This window comes from Capricornis sumatraensis, chromosome 3 (assembly GCF_032405125.1).
Source record: "Capricornis sumatraensis isolate serow.1 chromosome 3, serow.2, whole genome shotgun sequence".
Classification (NCBI taxonomy): Eukaryota; Metazoa; Chordata; class Mammalia; order Artiodactyla; family Bovidae; genus Capricornis; species Capricornis sumatraensis.
Window position 1 is genome coordinate 110,631,659 of NC_091071.1, and position 9,041 is coordinate 110,640,699.

Below are 9,041 nucleotides of genomic sequence, written 5' to 3' on the forward strand. Positions count from 1 at the left end.
AAATACTCACATATAGGGAATTAAGTAAATGACATGCACATGATGTTATGTTACTACATATTAAAATTACATTTACAAGATGTTTTCAATTTTTAATATAAAATTTTACATATTTTAAACTTGTAGAATTTTAATGGCAAGAAAATGCTTATGTCATGTGTTGAGCAAACAACAGGAAACAGTACAGTAAGATGAAAGCTATTTAAAATATCACAGGAGAGGAGGAGGCAGCAGTGGGTGGGCCGGGGGAGGGGTCCGCAGGAAAGGAAAGAGAGCCTATTTGCAGTGGGAAATGGACTGGAAAAGAGAAAGCAGTGGTAGAGCTCTTGGAAGAGTGTTGCAGAAGCCCAAGTTACCTTCTAAGAATCAGGCGTTGGTGGAAGAAACTCAGGAGACTGTGAGGCCAGAGTGGTGAATGTCACTGTCAAGTCCGCAGGAGTCCTGGGAGAGCCCGGAGGGAGAGGGCTGGAAAGATGCGGGCCTGCAACCTTGAGGAGGAGTGCTTTCAAACCAGCGCGCGGGGCCAGCCACAACCTTGACTGTCCTGGGAATCTGCCCAGAAACCTGAGCGGGAAGGAATGCAGAGCACAGCGCCATGGACACGAGGCCCCAGGAGAGCAGGAAGGGGCCCCCCGCCCAGGGACAAGCCCCCGGCGGTGGGGCTGCTGTTCTCCATGGCCCTCATGAACGTCCTCCTCTACCTCGGCCTCGACCAGCTCTTCATCTTGCCCCGGCGCTCCGCGGAGGACCCTGGCCACTGCCCACCCCTCCCCCACCCCCCGGCCCCTTCAGCTTGGGGCAGATGACCAACTACTCCCCCCGGCTGCCCTTGGAAAAGGGGAAAGAGCCGAGAAAAGAGAGCTTCTGTCCGATTGAAAGGAACGCAAGGTGGCCCTGTCGAGGCTCACCAGGCTGGAGGTGAGAGACGACCTCCTGCACGGGCTGCTGATGCTGCAGGCACCGCAGAGCAAGCACGTGGTCACGCTGCTGGACTACTGTGAGAATGATAACATCGTCCTCACCGAGTACTACCCCTTAGGCTCCCTGGGCAACCTGGAGGCGCCACTGAATCTCTCCAAGTACTGCAGCCTGTGGCAGTACAGGCTGCAGCTGGCCCTGGGCACCGTGGCCATCCTCGACTTTGTGCACCCCAGCCCCCTGGGCACGCTGGTCATGTGCAACTCCAGCGACCTGTCCAAGACACTGTCCCAGTACTTGCTAACCACCAACTTCAGCATTGTGTTCAATGACCTGGACACCTTGCCCCTGGTGAACCGCAGTTAAACCTTGGTAACGTGTGGCCACCAGGAGCTCTGTGGGGGACTTCGTGGCCCCAGAGCAGCTGTGGCCCTTCGGAGAGGAAGACCTTCCAGGACGACCTCATGCCCACCTATGACAAGAAGAGTGACATCTGGAAGACTCCAGAGTTCTCCAGTTTCCTTCTGGGGCACATGGAAGGGAGCGACATGGTCTGATTCCACTTGTTTGATATTCACAAGCTGTGTAAGAGGCCAGGAGCCTGCAGAGACACCCACTGCTCAGAACGTCCTGGACACTTATCAGAAGGTTCTGAATCTAATCAGAGACACCTCAACATCTCAGACAAAAGAGATGCTGTAAAAGCCAGTATGGTCGTTGAGGGGTGGAAATCAGGGAACAGCTGGAAGACTTGCACCGGTTTTGCCCTGATGTAAGGAAAAGACTCTGATGCTGGGAGGGATTGGGGGCAGGAGGAGAAGGGCACAACAGAGGATGAGATGGCTGGATGCCATCACGGACTTGATGGACGTGTCTGAGTGAACTCCAGGAGATGGTGATGGACAGGGAGGCCTGGCGTGCTGCGGACACAACTGATCTGAACTGAACTGAAGATGTTAGTGGTTCTGCCCCGGGTTCTTCCTCTCCTGACTGCCTGAGGGGTGTTGCCAAGCAAGAGTACATGGGCTTGATGTGAGCCTGGCTGCAAGCGAAGGTGGAGAGAAGCAGTGAGTCTGACCAGTATTTGAAGGAAGGAACAAAAATGGAGCTACAAAGAGGTGTTTCTAACAACTAAATCTGTAAGCTTGTAAGCAGTGTGTGTAGAGAGGTTTTTAAGGGGCAGTGTATGGAAGAGACAAGCGGTATTTCTCCCTTTGTCAGGTGAGTATATGCAGTGTACTTCACAGTACCAAGGAGACATCACTATGTTTCAGGTGGCTGCTCAGGGACAGGTCTGTGTCTTCCATGTCTCAGAAAGATAGCATGCTTTCTAAAACCTTGAGTGGATAAGGAACATTTAAAATATCACGTATGATGGAAATCACATCTCTGTTACTACTGCCTTGGATGGTGCTTATGAAAATTCTCTTTACCTTCCAGCTGGATATTTATTCTGTATTCAACATTAATTATTGTGAACATTTTACACCAACAGTGTCTGTCACTCACTCATTACTGGAAGGTGCAGAACCGTTCCACTTGAGTCGCTTGATTGAATCCTTCAGAAAGCTCTTTACTTGGTCCCTGTCATCCTTGTTTGCAGGGGAGGAAGGATTTGATGTATATTTGTCATTACCAATAAGGGGGTTAAAGCTGGCATTGAGGGCAGAAACGCTGTGCACAGGCCTCCTGGGCCCCACCCCAACTGGCAGTCTCAGACTCAGTGTCTGGGTGGAGTTTTTGCATTTCTCACTGGTTCCCTGGTGATACAGCCAGTGCTGCCAGTCTGGGAACCACATTTTGAGAACCAGTGTCCTTATCTGTCAGGCAGGCAGTCCAGGCAGTAGACGGAATACGATCAGTATTATCCTTATTCCTTTGATTGGGTCCTGTGAATCCTAGGGTTGGTCAGAGAATACTCTTTCCCAGGGTATATTAACTGCTGCTCTTTGTTATAAACATGCTGCCAGAACCCACTAGGATGGCTGTAATCAAAAGGATGGACAATAAGAAATGTCAGCGAGGATGTAGAGAACTGGAACCATCATATCTGGCTGGTAGGAATGTAAAATGGTCCAGCTGCTTTGGGAAACAGTCTGACTGTCTCAAAAGGTAAAAAATAGAGTTACCATGATCCAGCAGTTCCACTTCCCAATATTTGCAAATGAGAATTGAAAACATGTCCATAAAAGAAGTTGGACACAAATATTCATAGCAACATTATTCATAATAAACAAAAGATGAAGATAACCCAAATGTCTATCTGCTAGTGAACAGACAGAAGAAAATGTGGTCCATCCATACAGAGAGGTAACATTCAGCCATGAAAGGAGTGTAGCACTTATGCATGCTCCAACATGGATGAACATACTAAGTGAAAGTAGCCATCACAAAAGACCACAGGCCAAATGATTCCATCTGCAGGAAATGTCCAGAATCGACAAACTCACAGAAATAGAAAATAAATTAGTAGTTTCACAGGGGCTGGCAGGGGCTTGGAATTGAAGAATGCGGGCTTGCTAATGGGTACGGGGTTTCTTCAGGGGTGATGAAAATTTCCAGAAATGATAATGGTGATGGTTGCACAACTCTGCATATAATAAATAACACTGAATTGTATAAAAGGGGGAAATTTTGTGGTTTGTGAATTATATCTCAATAAAACTGGAAAAAAAATAAAATATCACAGAAAGACTGGAAGTGAATATTTGCCTTTGTGTGATGAGACTATGGTTTTTATTTTAATTACTGAACTATTCCTCTATGATTTTTGTGGTGAGGAAAACATAATATAAGTGTAAAAAGAAGAAAGGAACAGATTGCCAATGGGGGATTTTTAAAACCAGTTTCTGCTTCTGTGTGTGTGTGTGTGTGTGTGTGTGTATGTGTATCCAGCTATGTTTATCTATTTCCACCTACACTGTTTATTTGGTAGGAAAGGTTGCAAGTTTTCCACAAGCCACGACTGGGGAAGGTTTGCTTTGCCTTTCCACAAAGTTATCTCTGGCTAAGGCACTCAGAGATTTAGACCTGGATTTATGTAAGTCTTACCTTACTAATACATGGAACCCTTTGGATTTCAGCCACCCTAGCATCCTCTGTATTGCTGAGGAATGCAGTTTTTAGCCCTCTTATCTCTCCACATAGAGGAAAAAGAGCTTTGGCACCAAACTGACTTCAGTTGCAGTGGACTCCACTTATTGCTAGTGGTATGACCCCTGGCTATCTACCTCGGTCAGTAAGCAACGGCTTTCTCATCTGGTAAGTAGTAAAGAACACTGTCTTGTTCTTGTAGGATAAAAATGGGGAGACCCATGTAAAAAAAACCTTAGCACAAGTTCTCAAAAATGGAGAGTCACTTTATTTCTTCTGTCTTATAATTCCACCATGCTTCCAAAATCAGGCATCCTGATAGTGAGGATTTTTTTGAAGAGTGGAGCTGACTTCTCATTTCTTAGGATGGTTTTTTTTTTTTTAATTTCTTAGGAGTCTTTTTGGTTCCACTAAATATGCCCAATCTCTTGAATAAACAAAGTCCCAGCTTTATTCAAATAAGCCTTGGTTTTTCTCAGGAGAATAGTGAGTTTTCTTTTCCAAGTTAATAGAATAAAAAACTTCAAATGTGTTTTCTCCACAAAGACTAACTTAATTCTGCTAGAGGCTTTTCCATCCTGATGGGACCTAAGGAGACCATGACTGTTAATAACAGTACTAATTGTTTAAATCCATTTGTTAGGAAAACAAAGTTCTTATTTTCTTACTATTATTTTTTTATGAAAAGAATTAACTTAAATTACATAGGTCCTCTTGCAGGTTTTTTGTTGTTGTTGTTGCCATCTCTAAACTTGGTGCCATTTTGTTTCAGTATTAACTACAAATCTCATCTAAAGCCTTTTGCAAGGTAGCTTATTTCTATTATTCTCAAGCCCAGTCAAACCCCATATTGATAGCATCCTCAATCTCCCTGAGCCTCTGAGCCAAAGTGAACAAATACATAGAAGATAGCCTGAGGTAAAAGGTAACTTACTCCATTTCTTTCAAAGTAGATTTATTTCTTCATAGAAATTAGCTGAGAGGACTGTGATTTTTTTCTTTTCACACTGGTGCTTCACTCTGCCTCCTAGTGGTTGAACAATACTAGATTTTTTTTTTTTTTTTTTTTTTCCTGTCCTTTGGAAATAATGCTCATGGCTCCTGTGGGCTGTAGGAGCAGCAGAGAGTCTACAAAAGATAAGGTCTCAAATCTCTTCACACACTCCCCCTGCTCACTCTGCTGCCAAGCCATTAAGCAAGGCAAACTCTTCTCTCATAAGGGTTGTTAATTTTTATTTGTTCAGTGCTGCTCTTGAATATGGCTTGCCTGAACTCTAGTTTCTTTCTGAGTTGAGAAGAGACGACCTGGCATCTGCTTTGATTACAGCAGGGTCTGATAGTCTCCTGGCCCATCTCACATGCAGCTTGACATATCACTTCCTCCTTTTGGCCCCACTCATTCATTCATAAATTCATTTTCCCAATCAAAAAAAATTTATTTTAACCACCTTGTATCAACCATTCTAGGTGCTAGAGATATTTTAGTGAATGTAGCAAGTAAAAAAAAAAAAAAAATCACCTTTCCTGAGTGTATTATCTTGCGAGGGGAGGGGGTAGAGAATAGGTATACTGTACACATTGCTATATGTAGTATGTTTGAAAGCGATAAGTGCTTTGGAAAAACTGTAAAACAGAGTGATGGAGATCAGAAAGTTCAAGTGGAGAGGTTTACAGCGTTAGAGAAGGTGGTCAGTGTAGAGTCTATTGAGAAATGGCAGACGAGTCAAGATTTGAAGAAGTAAAAAAGTGAGCCAGAAACCCATTTGGGGAAAGAATTTTCTAGGCCAGGGCAAAAGTCTTGTGGTGGAAAGAATCAAGATACACTTATTTTAAAAAAATTAATATTTTTGGCAGTATTAATCATTGGGAAGTCAGAAATGAATCGAGTACATTTCTTGCTTCCAATAAGCTTATAAACCGGTATAGGATCCAAAATAGACAATTTCAATATAGCATAATAGTTGATAAAGCATAAAGCTAAAGATACTAGGGGTGGTTGAATGCTATAGGAGCATAAGAGAGATTTGAGGAAGGTAACACTGCTAATAGTTTCTCTTTGTGGCATTTTCTAAACAAGATTGGATAGAGTATAGACTAATCACAGAAAAATATAGTATTTTTCTGATGAGAAGTATTCAAACTAGTATAAAACATCCCATTTTTGTAACTTCTCTGATAAAAAATAGTTTACTGAAGGATCTGAGAAATTCTCAGTATAGGAATGATTTCACTTAGCTTTGTGATCTTCCAAAGGTTATTAGTCAATGGAATCCTTGGGAAAGTCTTCTCTAAATCAAGCTCCATGTAGACAGTCATTCATGGTAGTGTCAGATCAGACGGCGAGGCAACCTGAGCCTGAGATAAGCATCAACCTGAATTCAACCCAATTACATCCTATCTTCACTCCTCATTTTCTTCATCCATAAAATGAGAAGTTTGTCCTAAATGGTCTTTAAAAAAATCATGGTACCCAATCAGATTGAGTCCATTGAATTCTTTTCTTGGGGCCATATGACAGGCCAGGTATAGACTGACTTATTCCATAACTCTTATTCCAGAAGTATGCGTTGAGTACTACTATGGGCTATGTAGAGTTCTAGATTCTGATGTTACAACAGTGAAAGCTGTGGGCAGTGCCCCTTTAGGGGTGTATAGTCTGTTAAGGGAGACAGATAATGAAAGTGTAAACATATCCGTAAGGAAATTTCAGGGAGTAATTGGTACCAGGAAGAATCAGCAACAAACCACATGGGAATGGGAGGGAGAGTAACTGGGGATGAGAAGACCTATGTTAGATTGGACAGTGAGGGGAGGGAGCTGAGCTGAGACCTGAGAACTAAAAGGAACCAGACATGCAATATGTGGTCAATCTTTCAGGCAGAGGAAAGAATGGATGCAAAAAAAAATAAATAAAACCTGTAGTGAAAAGAGTGATGTGCTTCAAGTTCAGAAAGAAAGTCAGAATAGAAAGAAGGCAGTGGACAGAGGTAAATGGGTCTGCGAGGACTTGGCAAACTTTCTGTAAAGGACCAGACAGTGAATAGGTGAGGGTCTATGGGCCACACTTGGGTTTCTGGCACTACTCAACTGTCACTGAAGCCAAAGTAGACACAGAACTTAAAGCTGGGTGTGGTTATGTTTAGACAAAACCTTATTCACAAAACACACTGGATCAGATACAGAGCCATAGTTTGCAGACTCCTGGGGCAGGACATCAAGCTTTAGGTGATCGATAGTGACCAGATCATGCAGAATCACATAGTGAGAGAATTAGAGGAAGGAGCTTCTGTTCATTCAAGCATAAGAAGGATTTTCAGAAGGTTTTTAGCAACGTAGTAGTGTGACTGGTGGAGAAAGAAATAGCATCTCACCCCAGTATTCTTGCCTGGAGAATCCCATGGACAGAGGAGCCTGGCAGGCTATAGTCCATAACATTACAAAAGAGCTGGACATGACTTAGAGACTAAGCGACAACAACCAGTGTGACCAGATTATGTTGTAAAAGGCCACACTAACTAACCATTTGGTGAATGGATTGTAGGAGAAAGAGTTCAGGCCAGAAAAAAAGGTCATGTGATGGTTATAAAAGAACAAAGAATGTGATCTTTGGCCTCAACAAGCCCACCGTTTATGTGGACAGACATGGTAGAGGATGAGAACAATTAAATATCAGTGTATTAAAGTCTCTGCAAAGGCTTGCCGAAAAGAAATTCTTTCAGCTTTCTTCCTCATAGTGCTGGTGTGTATTGAGAATCTCTAAGTAGGGACTACAATGTGTGTGTGTGTGTGTGTGTGTGTGTGTGTGTAATTTGGTGATTGGTATAATCCTCTTTTATTTTATTTGTACAGAGTAACTCCTTTATGAGATTAGTTTTTATTAGCTTTTATTATAAGATTCATTAGGAAATGTATAGGGTTAACACCGGGGATAAGAAATAGAATGTGAATTGTCTTGAATACCAGACAGTTTAAACTTGTGATACTGCATGTTTCTTCTCTACTGTCCTGCTTTTTAGTCCCTCTCAGTCTTGCTGGTAAGTAATTCATAGTCACACTTAGTCATTCATTTGTTCATTCATTCACTTATTCATCACATTAAAAAGTATATGCATTGCGCTCGCCAGGTCACTGATCAGATGAGAAAAAAATAACTCTTCTTCACAAGCTTCCAGACACAAAGAGCTACCTTGGAATCTATCGATGAAGCAGAGGAGAGACTACCTAAGTTCTTGCTGATTGATGGAATAGACTTTAATGCTTAAGAAAGAGTTTAACCTATATTGTTCAGTTTGACAGCTCCTAACCAAATGCGGCTATTGAGCCCTTGAAATGTGACCTGTCTGAACTCAGATGTGCTGTGAAATATAAAATATACACTGGATTTTGAAGACTTAATAAAAATAATGAAAAATATTAATAATTCAACAATTTTATTATACATTAAAATGATAGTAGTTCAGATATAAGTTGAACTATATTATAAAATTAATTCCAACCATTTATTTTAACTTTTTAAAATCTGGCTACTAAAAGCATTTAAATTGCACATGTGGCTCACATTTTATTTTCAGTGCATAGCACTGTCTGTATTCACTCAGCTGGATGTCTGATTTCATGGCTCCTTGGCTCCTGGAATGCCCATTTGAATTAGTCTACAATAGACTTCCATTCTGGAACCAGGTAAGGAAATATTCAGCCTCAGGTTTTAAGGCAACTCAATCATTACAGGTATTTACCAACAGAGAGAGCCCTGAGTTCCACCTGACTGGTACACCCCCACACCTGTGATGGAAATCATTGAGTAAAAGCTGGGTTCATTGAGATCAACAGCAAATGTCCTAAACTGTCTTGAAAAGTAAAGTGGAAGTGTTTGTCACTCAGTCCTATCCAACCCTTGGCAATCCCATGGACTATATAGCCTGCCAGGCTTCTCTGTCCATTGAATTCTCCAGGCGAGAATACTGGGGTGGGTAGCCATTCCCTTCTCCAGGGAATCTTCCCAACCCAGGGATCAAACCAGGGTCTCCACA

General features: G+C 42.4%; 1 pseudogene; it reads left to right on the forward strand.

Moving 5' to 3' along the window:
* Nucleotides 1–595: 595 nt before the first annotated feature.
* Nucleotides 596–1,620, forward strand: LOC138077150 (protein O-mannose kinase-like; annotated as a pseudogene).
* Nucleotides 1,621–9,041: the final 7,421 nt, after the last annotated feature.